Below are 18956 nucleotides of genomic sequence, written 5' to 3'. Positions count from 1 at the left end.
TGAGTGATTTATAAGCCGTAAGCTTGCAATCTTTAGCTACCAAACGCAGCACAACGGATGGTCAATCGCCGATTGATGTTACCGTCGCCGCAAACCATGGGGATGTACAACGAGGGGAATGCGCCGTCGCTAACTTGTTACACTAGGCTTAGCGTTTACCGTACACTGCCCGTCACTGGATTACGCGCAGACACGACGACACTATAGTCGAAAAGACTGCAGGGCTACTAATAGAAAAACACTGACTTCATGAACTGTCACTTACCTCTTGATAGGCGCAAGTCGCACAGGCGCAGCGGCGACGGAGCTCCAAAGCGCACGACGAAGACGTTCACGTTGGATCTCATCAGCACATGGCATGACCACAACGTTGAGAGAAAACGGGCTGAGTGAGCGCGAGGCCAGGGGTAGCACACTCTCAAGTTCAACAAATGGCCACAGAGGGCGAAAAAATCGATCGCGCGCCGCTGCTAACAAAACCAGCGTAGTAGAATCAAATCAAAATCAAATCAAAATCACTTTATTTCAGAGCATTTCCTGCGTAGACAGAGACTAAAGGCTGAAATAGCCTGACTGGGCCCCTGCCCCCGTTCAGTTCATACAGCATTTACGCGTACAATAACATATACAGTAAGGTGCACATTATATTAAAATAACAGTTGCACTCAATGTACAGCCGATGAAGGAAAAAAAGTGACTTCTAATAGATCAGATAAGAAGTATGAGATGCATACATGTGCACACAGATCACGCAGATAGATATACATATATAAAACGTCACACAGGATCCATCTGTTAGATAGCTAGTTGACCCTTTATCATGTTCCAGATATGTAGAGAACGATTATGTACCAGTACATTGTGCTTACAAAACAGAAAAAAAGAAAATCAGGAATGTCATGGACATAGTAGAAAGTAATGTAAAACAGTCTACAATACACATGCTGTTCTGACAAGGAACGTTTTGTACATTCTTTTAAGTTTACCACGGCTGTCTGCCCGATTTATTATGTCTTTCTGTTCATTTAGAATCTGTATAGCTTGATACGTTACCGATCACTTCGGGATGCTTACGTTAGTTCCAACATTTCCCGGTAGAGGCGTCGCAATAAGCGCAATTTTATCTTACAAACTTTCCCTTACAATTACTGAAGCATTTTTGTTACATAAAAAACAGGGCAAAATTATCATTGCTAATTAGATATTGTACTTTTTGTTAGTAAGTTTATTCTTTCTTCCTCATTATAAACGCAAATAGCGGTCAGCATCATCGATCTTTCACGTGACCTCCGGCCTGGATTTACAATTTTTACCGGTATTTTCGAGCGCACGGCAGCACGGATTCATTCGTTCGTACACTCACACTGGTTGCTTCTTTGTTTCTAAAACTAGTTTCTTGCGTTTCGATGTCTCGCCTTATTTAATTTAGGGTGAAGTTACGTGTTTGCAAGCGGACATGTAAGCCCGGAAGTTGGGTTTCGGTCGTGAGCCATTCGGAACACGTCTGCATCGAAACGGAAGCTGGATTTTGCTACGGCTGACAACGGCAATAACGGTGAGTCGTTTAACACCGCTGCTTGAATCGTTATATAATATCCTTCTCATTACCTTCCAGGCGGGCACAAGTTAACGAACTAGATTCCTGCATTACATATGGGCAGTCAGGATCTCAGTTGCTGTTTCCTAAATATACCTTTACTTGCGAGGCTGTCGTTACACACACAACCAGGAAAGAAAGAGCGACATCGAAACGCGCGTCTCATTTTTCATCCTATTGCAGCCGTGGTCGTAGGTGACTGAGTAGCCTTATCATAATACATATTACCACGACCTCGACACAGCTGACAGCCACTCGGTGCAAGTCGGTGCCACATGCTAGGCACGTTGGGTGGCTCCGAGAAGAAGAGAACGACGAAGGTGCCAGGACAGCGACAGATATAAAAGATCTCTAGCGTCGACCGAAGTCTTTTGTGGCTTTGTCTGTGACAAACTGGTGGAGGTGCGGGGTAAGCGTCTACGTACTCTGACCCCCAGGAACAGGGAGCGGACAACCTACGCAAAAGCCGACGGCTTCAAAGACTGCCTCCGGAATACGGCCTGCAAGATCTGCCGAGGATGTCCACCACAACCGCAAGCCAGACACAGGAGACGTACGGTACGGGACAGCCTCCTGCGTCGCTGGTTCTCCACACCCCACGCTGGCCGCGGCCGTTCCATGGTGAGCCTTTTGAGGACGTGGAAGACTGGCTCGACAACTTCGATCGTGTGGCTGACGTCAATTATTGGGACGAGCAGAAAAAGTTAAGGAACGTGTACTTCGCCCTGGAGGACTCTGCCCGAACATGGTTCGCTAACTACGAGCCATCCATCACCACCTGGCAAGAATTTCAACGGCAGATACGCGATACGTACAGCAGCCCCGCAAGAAAAGAGCGAGCAGAGCAAGCCCTTCAGAATAGGGTTCAAAGGCCGAACGAAAGCGTAGCCATGTTTGTAGAAGACATGTCGCGGCTTTTCAAGCGTGCTGACCCTGGCATGACAGAAGCGAAGAAAGTACGCCTACTGATGCGTGCGGTAAAAGAACAGCTGTTTGCTGGACTGATGCGAAGGCCTCCAGCTACAGTAGCTGAGTTCGTCAGTGAGGCAACAACAATAGAGCGAGCCCTTCAACAACGCTACTCGGTCTACGATCGCCAAATCAACCTGGGATCAGCATCTTCTCTCTCGTTACCCTATGACACCGATGCGCTTCGAGAGCTTGTGCGTAGTGTCGTGCGTGAGGAGCTCGACCGGCTACAGGGAGTGCGATTTCAACCGACCGTAACATCCCTCACAGATATCGTCCCCGAAGAAGTTCGCCAGGCAGCACAGCCATTCGTGCAAAGCAGACCTGAAGCCGCCCCCGTACTGACTTATGCGCAAGCAGTGAGGCTACCTGCGCAACCCGGGAACCACCGTAACCCGCCTTCTTCTGAAGAACCGCTGTGCCACTTCCAGGGCCAAGGTTCACGTACAAATATGTACGGGTCCACGAGCCCCCGAATCAATACGCGAAAGTCAGACGCGTGGCGCACACCTGACTATCAGCCACTCTGCTTCCACTGTGGCGAAGCGGGCCACTTGTACCGTGCCTGCTACTACCGAAGAATTGGACTCCAGGGCTATCACCCCGGCGCTCGTCGCCCACGTGAGGGAGAGCGTCCGAGAGAAATCCAGCAATATCTGGCCAGTCAACCTTCGTCGCCGTACGCGCAGTTCCCACCGGTTGAACAGTCCCTGCCAACGACCCGATCTCCGTCTCCGCAGAGGCGCCAGTCACGATCACCACCTCCTCGACGATCGGCGTCACCTAGCCGCTACACTACGTTCTCCGCTTCCGTGGGCAACCGGCCCACGAGCCCAAGTCGGGGAAACTGAGAACAGCGACCTCCGGAGGTGGGGCCGCTGTCCAACGCACTTCGAAAGATCCTCCGCTGCGACACCCCGACGACGACGATAACGACGAAGACAACGACGACTGCGTACCTTCGACACCTTCCTTCGAAAACCGTGAGCCTGTTTCAGCCGACATACTCGTTTCTGTCGATAACCACCCGGTAACCGCTCTTGTCGATACTGGCGCCGATTATTCTGTCATGAGCGGACAACTGGTTACGGCACTTCGCAAGGTGACGACACCGTGGCCAGGACCTAAGCTCCGTACAGCCGGCGGTCATGTTCTCACGCCGATCGGCAAATGCACTGCGAGGGTACAAATTCGTGAGGTCACATTTGTCGGTTCATTTATTATACTGGAAGAGTGCTCTAGGCAGGTCATACTCGGCATGGACTTTCTTCGGGAGTACGGCGCAATCATAAACCTTCGCGAGTTGCTTGTCACATTTTCCAGCGAACACGCAACTATTTCGGACGACTACCACCCACAGTCCACGGTGTTACGCGTTTCGGGTGACTGTGCTACTTTACCACCTCGGAGTACTGCGTTGATCACCGTAGAAACAGACGATGATCCTCCCCATCTCGGAATCGCTGAAGGCAATCTGTCAGTCTTGTTGGCTCGACAGGTTTGCGTAGCCCGCGGCATCTTGCAGCTGTCGTCACGGACTGCTCAGATTTTAGTGACCAATTTCAGTCGTGAATACCAACACTTCGCCCCACGAACTGCCATCGCCTATTTGGAGCCAGTCAGTGATTTTCCCGCTTGTTTAACTGTAGGGCAAACTGATAGAGATTCTAACTGTGACGTACCAGCCAACAGCAATATTGATGTGAATTCTAAATTATCGGGTCAACAACAGGCTAGCATTCGAAGCCTTTTACAGTCTTTTGCGGACTGTTTCGCTTCAACATCGAAGGTCAACCAAACGCCTATTGCGAAACACAGAATTATTACAAATCCCAATGAAAGACCCGTGCGCCAACGTGCTTACCGTGTTTCTCGTAAAGAGCAAGACGCCATCCGAAATCAAGTCCAACAAATGCTTACCGACGATATCATACAGCCCTCCACCAGTCCATGGGCGTCACCTGTGGTTCTGGTGAAAAAGAAAGACGGCACACTGCGTTTTTGCGTTGACTATCGCGAGCTTAACAACGTTACGAAGAAGGACGTTTATCCCCTTCCCCGCATCGACGACTCTTTGGACCGCCTTCGAAATGCTCGATACTTCTCATCGATGGACCGTCGCAGCGGCTACTGGCAAATAGAGGTTGATGAGCGTGACCGTGAGAAAACCGCATTTATTACGCCTGACGGACTTTACGAATTCAAGGTCCTTCCTTTCGTGGTTGCTCAGTGGCTATGGTGTTGGGCTGCTGAGCACGAGGTCGCGGGATCGAATCCCGGCCACGGCGGCCGCATTTCGATGGGGGCGAAATGCGAAAACACCCGTGTGCTTAGATTTAGGTGCACGTTAAAGAACCCCAGGTGGTCAAAATTTCCGGAGTCCTCCACTACGAATAGCCGAACCGTTGCAACGGTTGACTAAGGATAATGTTCCGTTTGTCTGGGAGCAGGACCAACAAGAGGCCTTCTGTGAACTCCAGAAACGTCTGCACACACCTCCTGTTCTAGGACACTTTGACGAAGACAGTGACACCGTTGCACACGGATGCCAGCAACGTTGGCCTTGGTGCCGTCCTCGTACAGTGGCAAGATGGAGCCGAGTGCGTCATTGCGTACGCAAGCCGCACTTTGTCTCCAGCTGAAAGGAACTATTCCACTACGGAGAAGGAATGCTTGGCCGTTGTGTGGGCAATTGCTAAGTTCCGACCATATTTGTACGGCCGATCATTTCGAGTTGTGACAGATCACCATTCATTGTGCTGGCTCGCCAATCTCAAGGATCCATCTGGCCGTCTTGCACGCTGGAGTCTTCGCTTGCAAGAATACGATATGGCGATAGCGTTCAAGTCCGGGCGTAAACACACCGACGCCGACTGCCTGTCACGTGCTCCACTTCAACCGTCGCCATACGACTTTGATGAAGAGGACGCATTTCTGTCCATTATCACAGTATCAGACATCAGCAAGCAACAGCGCGATGATTCAGAACTCCGGCCTCTCATCGACTACCTTGAGAACCGTCTACCAGAGCCGCCTCGTATGTTCATCCGCAAATTATCCTCGTTTTTTCTCCGAGATGGCGTTCTCTACAAACTGGGTTTTCACTCGACTGCAACCGCCTGCCTTCTTGTAGTGCCGTCTTCACTGCGTGACGATATCCTGCGGGCCACTCACGACGAGCCATTTTTGGGCCACTTTGGATTCGCACGGACGTTTTCACGCATACGCCAAAAGTACTTCTGGCCTAACCTTCGCCGTGACGTAAAGCAATACGTGAAGACATGCCGCGACTGCCAGAGACGCAAGACACCACCCGCGCGTCCGGCTGGCCTTCTCCATCCCGTGGATCCTCCGCGGATCCCTTTCAGCAGGTTGGCATAGATTTGCTTGGGCCATTCCCCACGTCGAGGGCTGGTAACCGTTGGATTGCTGTTGCCACAGACTACCTTACACGTTACATTGAAACCCGAGAACTCCCACGAGGCACTGCTAATGATATTGCTACCTTCTTTGTACATGGTATCGTACTCCGCCACGGTGCTCCAACAGTGGTTATAACCGACCGGGGCACAGCATTTACAGCGCAGCTCACAGAAGATATCATGCTTCTCAGTGGTACAGTTCACCGCAAAGCCACTGCTTACCATCCCCAGACGAATGGGCTCACAGAAAGGCTAAACAAAACGATCGCTGATATGATTTCCATGTATGTTGACGTCGACCACAACAACTGGGACGACGTTCTCCCATACGTTACGTTTGCATATAATACTGCCGTTCAAGAAACTACCGGCTTCACCCCTTTTCGCTTAGTACACGGCCGGGAAGCTGTTACAACGTTGGACGCAATGCTTCTACCCACCTACTGTTCTAATGTTGTCACTGATGCTGTGGAATTCGCTCGATGTGCCGAAGAGGCACGCCAGCTCGCACGAATGCGTATCCGCCACCAACAACACAACGACGCCGACCGGTACAATCTTCGTCACCGCGACGTCACTTATCAACCCGGTGACAAAGTATGGGTGTGGACACCGATCCGCCAGCGTGGTCGGTCGGAGAAACATTTGCGCCTCTACTTTGGACCTTATAGGATCGTTCAACGACTCGGCGACGTCACATACGAAGTGATTCCTGAAGGAGAAGGCACCACTCGCCGTCCCCGACGCCCAGGCCTGTCCGATGTCGTTCACGTCTCTAGATTGAAGTTATACCACTCCCGCTGAACGCAAAGCTCCGCACCTCTCTCACCATCTACGTCTGTCTTAACAGTATCACCATCGCTATCTCCAGTGCGTCAATATTCCGCATCGAGACGATGCTTCTAGGGAGGGAGGTAATGCCACGACCTCGACACAGCTGACAGCCACTCGGTGCAAGTCGGTGCCACATGCTAGGCACGTTGGGTGGCTCCGAGAAGAAGAGAACGACGAAGGTGCTAGGACAGCGATAGATATAAAAGATCTCTAGCGTCGACCGAAGTCTTTTGTGGCTTTGTCTGTGACAATATTAAACTTCTTTTTCGAGTCCGCCGGCAACTTCTTTCGTCCACAAAACTGATAATCCTTTGGTAAAATGAAGTGAAAGTACATAATTTAATGTATTAAACAGTTGCAAGCATGATAATTCACCCATATTTCGAACATGTTGGTTCCAAATGTTCTTGCTGTTAAGTTTGGTTTATCGTAGGGCATGTATTTTGGCAGTAGTGAAGCGGTGCATCACGTTCGTGCAGAAAAATAATGATTCAGTTCTAATAGCTTCAGGACTTTCATGCATTTGCTGTGGAACCAGCCGTGTGATCTCTTCTAGTGTATAAATGAACGCACGAATGTTCTCATTTGTGATCTTAATAATACTTAAGCTGTTGACATGCATTGTAGTTGGGCAGACATCAATTTTATGGACAATAGCAATATTTATTTAACATGCTGCTTAAGCACCCTAGAACAGACAGTGTACATTTGCATGTGTTCTGTAGTCTCAAACCATTACAATATATATGTCACACCTTTTTGCATTTCATATTGCAAAATTTTGCTTTTTCAATTTCTGATTCAGTCAAATTTTCTGTTCCAGACATGCAGTAATGAGGACGGCACCAGTATAAAGCAACACATTCCACGCACTAAACAGAAGCTGCTGCCTGCTACAACAAGGTCATTGTGTGGACGTTGGCTACTACTACAGGGTAAACAGCAGATGGTTCAGAAATAAATATGTTTAATATGTGCTGTAATGGCTTGCTGTTTGCAGCAGATATTGTCACGTGGTAGTGACGGTGAAGAAAGCAGCAATACGATGGAATACAAAACTAGCTTTTATTCGGCGAACCTGTGCCCACAAAAACAGGCTACACTTATAGCACAACGATAGCGGCGAGCACGGTCGGCGATCGTCGGAAATCTGATCAACGGGTCAAGCGCGTCGGCATTTATACATCAATCGTCGAATGTTGCAGACTAAAGCTGGGACTCGTGTGTCTCCCACAAAGTTCTACATTATTGGCGTCGCGCACACATGCAATCAGTTTTCACAAGGTTCTTTCACAGACAGCGGATGGAACCATCGATAACATTCCAGAAATTTCCGATACATGCAGGCGCGCCCTGCGCCGTGCGATAACATTTGTTAGGCGGTGAAACGTGTCGCCCGATAAAGACAAGTACACGTTTCAATACCCCCCCTCTTAAATAGCATCGACCCGATGCTGCAAACAAACGAAAGTAATAAAGAAAAGCACTCGTGGCAAAGAAAATAACAAAATAAGGAAGTTCGTCAGCATACGTAAAAGCGCTTCTGACGCACTACGTGGACCACTTCAGATCGTGCTCGGCGCCGCTGTGACTGCGAAGTGCCGTCTGGCACGATCTCTTAGTCCAGTTCGCCAACACGTCGGATGATCTTGTAGGGTTCGAAATAGCGTCGCAATAGTTTCTGACTGAGTCCTCGTCGACGTATCGGGTGGGGTCCAAACCAAAACACGGTTACCGGGCTGGTACTCGACGAAGCGTCGTCGGAGGTTGTATTTTTTTTTATCTGGGGTTTTACGTGCCAAAACCACTTTCTGATTATGAGGCACGCCGTAGTGGAGGACTCCGGAACTTTTGACCACCTCGGGTTCTTTAACGTGCACCTAAATCTAAGCACACGGGTGTTTTCGCATTTCGCCCCCATCGAAATGCGGCCGCCGTGGCCGGGATTCGATCCCGCGACCTCGTGCTCAGCAGCCCAAGTCGGAGGTTGTAGTGTCGGCTGTCGGTACGCTGCTGGTTCTTGATCAGTAGGCGGGCGAGCTGTCAGGCTTCTTCGGCGTGCTGGAGATAGGTAGCCACGTGAAGATTCTCCTCCTCAGTGACTTGCGGCAGCATGGCGTCAAGCGTCGTCGTCATGTTCCTGCCGTAAGCCAGCTTAAACGGCGTGATCTGTGTTGTTTCTTGCACCGCCGTGTTGTAAGCGAATGTTACGTATTGCAGGACCGCATCCCACGTCTTGTGCTCGACGTCGACATACATTGCTAGCATGTCGGCGAGGGTCTTGTTCAGGCGCTCCGTGAGACCATTCGTTTGCGGATGGCAGGCAGTTGTCCTCCTGTGACTTGTCTGGCTCTATTGCAGAATGGCTTGCGTGAGCTCTGCTGTAAAAGCCGTTCCTGTGTCGGTGATGAGGACTTCTGGAGCACCATGTGGCAGCAGGATGTTCTCGACGAAAAATTTCGCCACTTCGGCTGCGCTGCCTTTCGGTAGAGCTTTAGTTTCAGCGAAGCGGGTGAGATAGTCCGTCGCCACGATGATCCACTTATTTCCGGATGTTGACGTCGGAAACGGTCCCAACAAGTCCATCCCGATCTGCTGAAAAGGTCGGCAAGAAGGCTGGATCGGCTGTAGTAATCCGGCTCGCCTTGGGGGTGGTGTCTTGCGTCGCTGACAGTCTCGGCATGTCTTGACATAACGGGCAACGTCGGCGATTAGGCGCGGCCAGTAATACCTTTCTTGTATCCTCGATAGCGTCCGGGAGAAGCCGAGGTGCCCGGCGGTCGGATCGTCATGTAGGGCGTGCAGTACTTCTGGACGCAGCGCTGACGGAACAACAAGAAGGTAGTCGGCGCGGACTGGTGAGAAGTTCTTCACGAGTAGGTTGTTTTGAAGCGTGAACGAAGACAGTCCACGCTTAAATGCCATGGGGACAGCGTCGGTGTGCTTATCCAAATAATCGACGAGGCCTTTAAGCTCCGGGTCCGCTCGTTGATGCTCGGCGAAGACTTCCGCGCTTATTATGCCAAGGATGTCGTCGTCATCCTCGTCATCTTGCGGCGCGGCGGGTCAATGGGGGCGCGTGATAGGCAATCGGCATCCCAGTGTTTTCGTCCGGACTTGTAGTTTACAGTGATGTCGTATTCTTGTAGTCTGAGGCTCCACCGTGCCAGCCGTCCTGAAGGGTCCTTTAAGTTAGCTAGCCAACACAAGGCGTGATGGTCGCTGACGAGTTTCAATGGCCTGCCATATAGGTAAGGGCGAAATTTCGCTGTAGCCAAAACGATGGCGAGGCATTCCTTCTCGGTTGTAGAATAATTGCCTTCCGCTTTTGACAACGACCGGCTAGCGTAAGCTATCACGTGTTCATGTCCATCTTTTCTCTAGACAAGGACGGCACCGAGGCCTAGGCTACTGGCGTCAGTGTGGATTTCGGTATCGGCGTGCTCGTCGAAGTGTGCAAGTACGGGCGGCGACTGCATGCGTCGTTTGAGTTCTTGAAGTGCCTCGGCCTGCGGCGTTTCCCACTTGAACTCGACGTCATATTTAGTTAGCTGTGTCAGCGGCTCAGCGATGCGTGAAAAGTCTTTGACAAATCGCCTGTAGTAGGCACACATGCCAAGGAATCTACGCACTGCCTTCTTGTCGATGGGGCTGCGGGAACGTTGCAATGGCAGCTGTCGTCTGCGGGTCGGGGCGGACTCCAGACTTGCTGATGACGTGGCCTAGGAACAGAAGCTCATCGTAAGCGAAGCGGTACTTTTCTGGCTTCAGAGTAAGCCCTGATGACTTGATGGCCTCTAGTACTGTTGCAAGCCGCCTAAGGTGATCGTCGAAATTTCCGGCGAAGACAACGACGTCATCCAAGTAAACGAGACAGGTCTGCCACTTCAATCCTGCTAAAACCGTTTCCATCACGCGTTGGAACGTTGCAGGCGCCGAGCACAGTCCAAATGGCATAACCTTGAACACGTAGCGGCCGTCTGGGGTGATGAAGGCGGTCTTTTCGCGATCTCTTTCGTCGACTTCTATTTGCCAATAGCCAGACTTCAGGTCAATCGACTAGAAGTATTTAGCGTTGCAGAGCCGATCCAATGCGTCGTCTATTCGTGGGAGGGGGTATACGTCCTTCTTCGTGATCTTGTTCAGACGACGATAATCGACGCAGAAACGTGGGGTTCCATCCTTTTTCTTCACCAAGACTACAGGAGATGCCCACGGGCTTTTGGACGGCTGGATGATGTCGTCGCGCAGCATTTCGTCGACTTGTTCTCTTATAGCTTTGCATTCTCGCGGTGAAACTCGGTAAGGGCTCTGGCGGAGTGGTCGAGCGCACTCCTCGGTGATTATGCGATGCTTGGCGACTGGTGTTTCTTGAATCCTCGATGACGTCGAAAAGCAGCCTTTGTATCGTCGGAGCAGACTTCTCAGCTGCTGTTGCTTAATCATGGGGAGACTTGGATTAATGTCGTAGTCTGGTTCGGGAACCATGGTCGTCGTTGTAGATGCGGCGGAATCCGAGAGGACAAACGCGTTACTGGTTTCCAGAATTTCCTCGATGTACGCGAACATCGTGCCCTTGTTGATGTGCTTGAACTCCCGGCTGAAGTTTGTCAGCAACACTTCGGTTTTCCCTCCATGCAGTCGAGCGATCCCTCTTGCGACGCAAATTTTACGGTCTAGCAGCAGACCTTGGCCGCCTTCGATGACGCCTTCTACGTCAGCGGGTGTTTCGGCGCCGACCGAAATAACAGTGCTGGAGCGAGGCGGCATGCTCACTTGATCTTCAAGCACACTCAAGGCGTGTGCCTACGAGGGCTCTCCGGCGGCATCGCTTTATCTTCCGACAGCGTTATTGACTTCGACTTCAGGTCGATCATTGCGCCGTGTTGGTCCAGGAAGTCCATACCGAGAATGACGTCTCGTGAACACTGTTGCAGGATAACGAAGGTGGAAGGGTAAGTCCGGTCATGATTGGTTATTCCTGCCGTGCAGATTCCAGTCGGCGTGATGAGGTGTCCTCCAGCGGTCCGAATTTGAGGGCCTTCCCATGCAGTCTTAACTTTCTTCAACTGCGCGGTGATAGGTCCACTCATGACGGACTAATCGGCTCCTGTGTCCACTAAAGCGGTGACTGCGTGGCCGTCGAGAAGAACCTCGAGGTCAGTGGTTCTTTGTCTGGCGTTGCAGTTAGGTCTTGGCGTCGGATCACGGCTGCGTCGTGTCGAACTGAAGCTGGAATGTCGCGTCGTCGGGCCGTCTTTCGTCGTCGTATTCTTTGCTTCCTGACTTCGTCGGGACCGTGGCATGTCGTTATGTCGTTGAGGTAGTTTCTTCGGTGTCTTCGTCGGCGGCGGAGGATCTTCATCAGTTCGACGAACAGCAACCGCACCTCCATCGGTTGCTGCTTTTAGTTTTCCGGATATGGGCTCGCTGACCGGCCCAGGGCTAGGCCAGTGTATGGTCGGCGCTGCGGCGACAGGTAGCGGCCTGGTGATGGCGAACGCGACGGTCGTCGAGAGCTCCACTGAGAAGCGGCGAGGTAGTGGGCGATGTCACGAGGGCGCGGTGCATCGACGGCGAACCCTCGCAATCCCAGGTCGCGGTATGGGCACCGGCGGTACACATGGCCGGCTTCGCCGCAGTGGTAGCAGAGCGGGCGGTGGTCGGGAGCTCGCCAAATGTCCGTCTTCCTCGCGTAGCTGCACTGGGCGACGGGTGGGCGTGCTGGCGGCGGCGGCGGTGGACGACGGAATTGCGGCGTTACAGGGCCCTGGCGCTGTCGCGGAGGGGGACCTTGACGGCGGGCGACGGCGGCGTAGGTCATCGCTTCCGGCTGAGGTTGCGGAGATCGTGGTTGCACCTCAGGGACTCCAAGCGATCGCTGAACCTCTTCTTTGACGATTTCAGCGATTGGATCCACTTGGGACTGCGTCCTTTGGTAGAACTTCTGCAGCTCCTCTCGTACGACCGCTCTGATAGTCTCGCGTAGATCGTCGGTAGCCAGTGATTGAACCCCAGCGTAGTTTGTAGAGTTCGTGCGGCGATCGAATTGCTGGTTTCAGATCTCGAGTGTCTTCTCAATGTTCGTCGCCACACGAAGAAACTCTTCGACGGTCTTCGGTAGGGTTCTTACCATTCCGGCGAAAAGTTCCTCCTTTACACCACGCATCAGTAGGCGGACTTTCTTCTTCTCGGTCATATCCGGGTCGGCGTGGCGGAACAAACGGCTCATTTCTTCCGTAGAGATGGTAACGTTCTCGTTTGGTAGCTGCACTCGGGCGTCCAGCATAGCTTCGGCCCTTTCCTTGCGCACGACGCTTGTAAAGGTGCGCAGGAAGCCGCTACGGAACAGGTCCCACGTTGTCAAGGTCGACTCCCTGTTTTCAAACCGCGTTCTGGCGGCGTCTTCTAAGGCGAATTAAACATGCCGCAGCTTGTCGTCGGAGTCCCAGCTGTTGAATGTCGCGATTCGTTCGTAGGTCTCCAGCCATGATTCCGGGTCTTCAGTCGCTGCTCCATGGAAGGTTGGTGGGTCCCGAGGGTGTTGTAGGATAACGGGGCACGCTGGGGCAGCCATTGGGGTTGTCTTGACTACGACCTTCTTTGTCGTCTCAGGTAGAAGTCCGTGCTCTGGGGGTAGTCCTTGCAGTCTGCGGCTAGCACGCTGGTCTTGGGCGATTTTGTTTCTGTCCTCGGGCTTCGGGCTTGGATCGCGGCTTTGCGGGGGCGTTCGGTACATGAACGCACAAGCACCTCCACCACATGTCACGTGGTAGTGACGGTGAAGAAAGCAGCAATACGATGGAATACAAAACTAGCTTTTATTGGGCAAACCTATGCCCACAAAAACAGGCTACACTTATAGCACGATAGCGGCGAGCACGGTCGGCGATCGTCGGAAATCTGATCAACGGGTCAAGCGCGTTGGCATTTATACATCAATCGTCGAATGTTGCAGACTAACAGCTGGGACTCGTGTGTCTCCCACAAAGTTCTACATTATTGGCGTCGCGCACACATGCAATCAGTTTTCACAAGGTTCATTCACAGACAGCGGATGGAACCATCGATAACATTCCAGAAATTTCCGATACATGCAGGCGCGCCCTGCGCCGTGCGATAACATTTGTTAGGCGGTGAAACGTGTCGCCCGATAAAAACACGCACACGTTTCAATATGAATGTTTGTTCATATTTATCATCATCATCATCAGCCTGGTTACGCCCACTGCAGGGAAAAGGCCTCTCCCATACTTCTCCAACTACCCCGGTCATGTACTAATTGTGGCCGTGTTGTCCCTGCAAACTTCTTAATCTCATCCGCCCACCTAACTTTCTGCCGCCCCTGCTACGCTTCCATTCCCTTGGAATCCAGTCCGTAACCCTTAATGACCATCGGTTATCTTTCCTCCTCATTACATGTCCTGCCCATGCCCATGCCCCCCATTTCTTTTTCTTGATTTCAACTAAGATGTCATTAACCCGCGTTTGTTCCCTCACCCAATCTGCTCTTTTCTTAGCCCTTAACGTGACACCCATCATTCTTTTTTCCATATGTCGTTCCGTCGCCCTCAATTTAAGCAAAACTCTTTTCGTCAGCCTCCAGGTTTCTGCCCCATACGTGAGTACTGGTAGGACGCAGCTGTTATACACTTTTCTCTTAAGGGATAGTGGCAACCTGCTGTTCATGATCTGAGAATGCCTGCCAAACGTGCCCCAGCCCATTCTTATTCTTCTGGTTATTTCAGTCTCATGATCCCGATCCGTGGTCACCACCTGCCCTTAGTGGATGTATTCGCTTACCACTTCCAGTGCCTCGCTACCTATTGTAAACTGCTGTTCTCTTCCGAGACTGCTAAACATTACTTTAGTTTTCTGCAGATTAATTTTCAGACCCACCCTCCTGCTTCGCCTCTCCAGGTCAGTGAGCATGCATTGCAATTGGTCCCCTGAGTTGCTAAGCAAGGCAATATCATCGGCGAATCGCAAGTTACTAAGGTAGTCTCCATTAACTTTTATCCCCAATTCTTCCAAATTCAGGTCTTTGAATACCTCATGTAAACAGGATGTGAATAGCATTCGAGAGATGGTATTTCCCAATTTCCCTACCTGACACCTTTTTTATTGGGATTTTGTTGCTTTCTTTAAGGAGGACTACGGTGGCTGTGGAGCCGCTATAGATATATTTCAGTATTTTTATATATGGCTCATCTACACCATGATTACGTAATGCATCCATGACTACTGAGGTTTCGATTGAATCAAACGCTTTTTTCGTAATCAATGAAAGCTATATATAAGGGTTGGTTGTATTCCGCACATTTCTCTATCACCTGATTGATAGTGTGAATATGGTCTATTGTTGAGTAGCGTTTACGGAATCCTGCCTGGTCTTTTGGTTGATAGAAGTGTAAGGTGGTCTTGATTCTATTTGCGATTACCTTAGTAAATACTTTGTAGACAACGGACAGCAAGCTGATCCGTCTATAATTTTTGAAGTCTTTGGCGTCCCCTTTCTTATGGATTCGGATTATGTTATCGTTCTTCCAAGATTCAGGCACGCTCGAGGTTATGAGGCATTGTGTATATAGGGTGGCCAGGCTTTCGAGAACAATGTTCCCACCATCCTTCAACAAATCTGCTCTTACCTGATCCTCCCCAGCTGCCTTCCCCCTTTGCATTGCTCCCAAGGCGTTGTTAACCTCTTCCGGCGTTACTTGTGCGATTTCAAATTCCTCTATACTATTCTCTCTCACATTATCGTCGTGGGTGCTACTGGTACTGTATAAATCTCTACAGAACTCCTCAGCCATTTGAACTATCTCATCCATTTTAGTAACGATATTTCCGGCTTTGTCTCTTAACGCATACATCTGATTATTGCCTATTCCTAGTTTCTTCATCACTGCTTTTAGGCTTCCTCCGTTCCTGAGAGCATATTCAATTCTGTCATGTTATAGTTCCTTATGTCAGCTGCCTTACGCTTGTTTATTAACTTAGAAAGTTCTGCCAATTGTATTCTAGCTGTGGGGTGAGAAGCTTTCATACATTGGCGTTTCTTGAGATCTTTCGTCTCCTGCGATAGCATACTGGTATCCTGTCTAACGGAGTTACCACCGACTTCTATTGCACACTCCTTAATGATGCCCATTAGATTGTCGTTCATTGCTTCAACACTAAGGTCCTCTGGCTGAGTTAAAGCCGAATACCTGTTCTGTAGCTTGATCCGGAATTCCTCTGGTTTCCCTCTTACCGCTAACACATTGATTGGCTTCTGATGTACCAGTTTCTTCCGTTCCCTCCTGAAGTCTAGGCTAATTCGAGATCTTACCATCCTATGGTCACTGCAGCGTACCTTGCGGAGCACGTCCACATCTTTTATGATGTCAGGGTTAGCGCAGAGTATGAAGTCTATTTCATTTCTAGTCCGCCATTTGCGCTCCTTCACGTCCACTTTCGGCTAACCCGCTTGCGGAAGAAGGTATTCATTATCCGCATATTATTCTCTTCTGCAAATTCTACTAATAACTCTCCCCTGCTATTCCTAGAGCCTGTGCCATATTCCCTAACTGACTTGTTTCCAGCCTGCTTCTTGCCTACCTTGGCATTGAAGACGCCCATCAGTATAGTGTATTTTGTTTTGACTTTACCCATCGCCGATTCCACGTCTTCATAAAAGCTTTCGACTTCCTGGTCATCGTGACTGGATGTAGGGGCGTAGACCTGTACTACCTTCAATTTGTACCTCTTATTAAGTTTCACAGGAGGACCTGCCACCCTCTCGTTAATGCTATAGAATTCCTGTATGTTACCAGCTATATCCTTATTAATCAGGAATCGGACTCCTAGTTCTCGTCTCTCCGCTAAGCCCCGGTAGCACAGGACGTGTCCGCTTTTTAGCACTCTATATGCTTCTTTTGTCCTGCTAACCTCACTGAGCCTTATTATATCCCATTTACTACCCTCTAATTCCTCCAATAACATTGCTAGACTCGTCTCACTAGATAACGTTCTAATGTTAAACGTTGCCAGCTTCAAATTCCAATGGCTCCCTGTCTGGAGCCAAGGATTCTAGCACCCTCTGCTGCGTCACAGATCTGACCGCCGCCGTGGTCAGTTGCTTCGCGGCTGCTGGGGACTGAGGGTCGGGGTTTGAATGTTGTATTCATATTGGAGGCTGTGGCCAAGTACTGCACCAGGGTGGCCACTCCAGCTCTGGTGAGAGAGTGCGTCACCGGTTCTGGTCACCGGGGTCAGGCCGTGCTCCAGGCCTCTTTATGCAACGGCACCGGGATTCGAACCACGGTCCTCTTGCACGCGAGGCGGATACTCTACCGCCACCGCAGGAGTTGTGCGCCTCATTTAACCTACAGTGGTGCCTTCTTTGGTCAGTCAAGGTGGACGAATTTGAGCTCGGTTAAACCGCACAGATGGCACTCAACTGGAGAAACCTGATATTTATGTCCTGCACATGTGTGGCCATACATAATAGAGGATTTTATAGGGGTCCCGTACAATAATAAACTACAAGAAAAGAAATATTGAAAAAGGGGAGGAAAAAAACACAAAGGAAAACACACATGAGTGTGGCTAATCTGTGCTGCATCTCATGTGTCACCGTTCTGCCTTAACAGAGTCTAAGCCAAGCACATCTTGTTGATCACAGGAGCTCCTGTCTGCACCAACAGGAAGGGGCTGGAGTCGAATTTGTAAGGCTTTTACACCAAGAACAAAGAAGCGCATGCAGAAGAATATGTATGAGATATCAAGTCTGCAGAGGACTGTGTCAAGATTGAATGGAGCTTCAGCCACCATTCCACCAGCACGGACATTTGGCTGAGTCATTCAGGTAACTCAAAAAGTACTTTCTAGAAATTCTTCGTCTTCAGGTGCACCTGCAACATCTGACCAAGCACGGACGACGCTGGCCAAAAGATCGAGTTCCGTCAGTTTGCCGTTAATCAGCTTCGTAGCCATGTCAATTCCGTTTCTGCCAAGTGTAATTTTTCTTCTACAAATGCAAGCTTTTTCATTGCCCATTTTTGTTAGAGATCATTCATCCTCATCCAAACGTAAAGGTCAACCGATTCTTCGCTGATACTTAATACCAGTCACTGTCTAGTAGCCTAACATATGTCTAGGAGTATCTTCTAGTGTATGTTGTCATGCACAATTACTCTCCTGAAATAGCTAATGCAGCATCGGCATGTGTCTTGCATTAACCTATGCACCATGTGCTATGCACCATTTTACTTTTCTTGATGTTTTTAGCCTTCAATGCTTGCAGAGCAGAGTGGCTTCTCTCTGAAATGCTAGCTTTCTCATTTTCCATATTCCTAGTCTCGTTGATGATTGCTCTTCTTCCTCGATAGCCTGGGTCTTTGTGCAAGCTACATTGACGTGATTGATTGCAGAATCTGGTTTTGCTGCCCCACTTGGTTGTGCTAACTGTGTTACGTTTCTCGGATGTGGGGGCCTGGTCAGTTGCATTGGTAAGCAGTCCCTCGAGGTAAGCATTTGCTCCAGCATTCCGCAAAGCGACATAGACTCCCAGTATACACACACCGTAACTGGTGCTCCTCGTTCGTTCTTGCCTGCTGCAGCCATGGGCAAATTGTGTTTGTGGCCTACCTCAGCCATGATTTGCTCAAAACGGAGAACAGCATATGTGCTTACACGGTTCGAAGCGTATGAAGTTGATAGCCGTATGGGTGGAAAGGCCCGAAAAAATGGCTGCCGAAGGTCTGCCCACAAAAGCGACTTGTCCACATTGAGACAAAGTGGGACACAAACTGTGAGCCGCACATTTGTGGCCCTCGAAATAAGTGTGCAGGTTCGAAAGGAGTTAATGCTAAAGTGCCGGGTAGTCCATGTCGCTGTGTTGGTTGCGGTAGCAGATGCCTGCGTCACCTGATTGCTTCTCAATGGAAGTTGCTCATCTTCAATGGCAACTGTTGGCTCAAGTAGGTGCGACGCTCTGTCCAATCTGTTTGTACCGCTGGTTGTCGCTCGTTACCAGACCACCACATGCGACAAAGGCCAGCATTATGCCTGTAGGATGGTTCGTAGCCAATGTATAATGTATTGTCTGAACCTCATGCGGTGACTGATTGCTGTTTAATTTTGCTGTTATG

The 18956-nt window shown here is 50.2% G+C and overlaps 1 protein-coding gene across 1 annotated transcript in view; it reads left to right on the top strand.

Moving 5' to 3' along the window:
• The window catches only part of LOC142575077 (acidic phospholipase A2 PA4-like), a 288123-nt gene that overhangs the window by 178213 nt on the left and 90954 nt on the right, over window positions 1-18956 (top strand). The gene's annotated exons all lie outside the window — the stretch shown is intronic.

This window comes from Dermacentor variabilis, chromosome 3 (assembly GCF_050947875.1).
Source record: "Dermacentor variabilis isolate Ectoservices chromosome 3, ASM5094787v1, whole genome shotgun sequence".
Taxonomy (NCBI): domain Eukaryota; kingdom Metazoa; phylum Arthropoda; class Arachnida; order Ixodida; family Ixodidae; genus Dermacentor; species Dermacentor variabilis.
The sequence above is the reverse complement of the archived record's forward strand: the minus strand, read 5'-3'. Positions and strand labels throughout refer to the sequence as shown.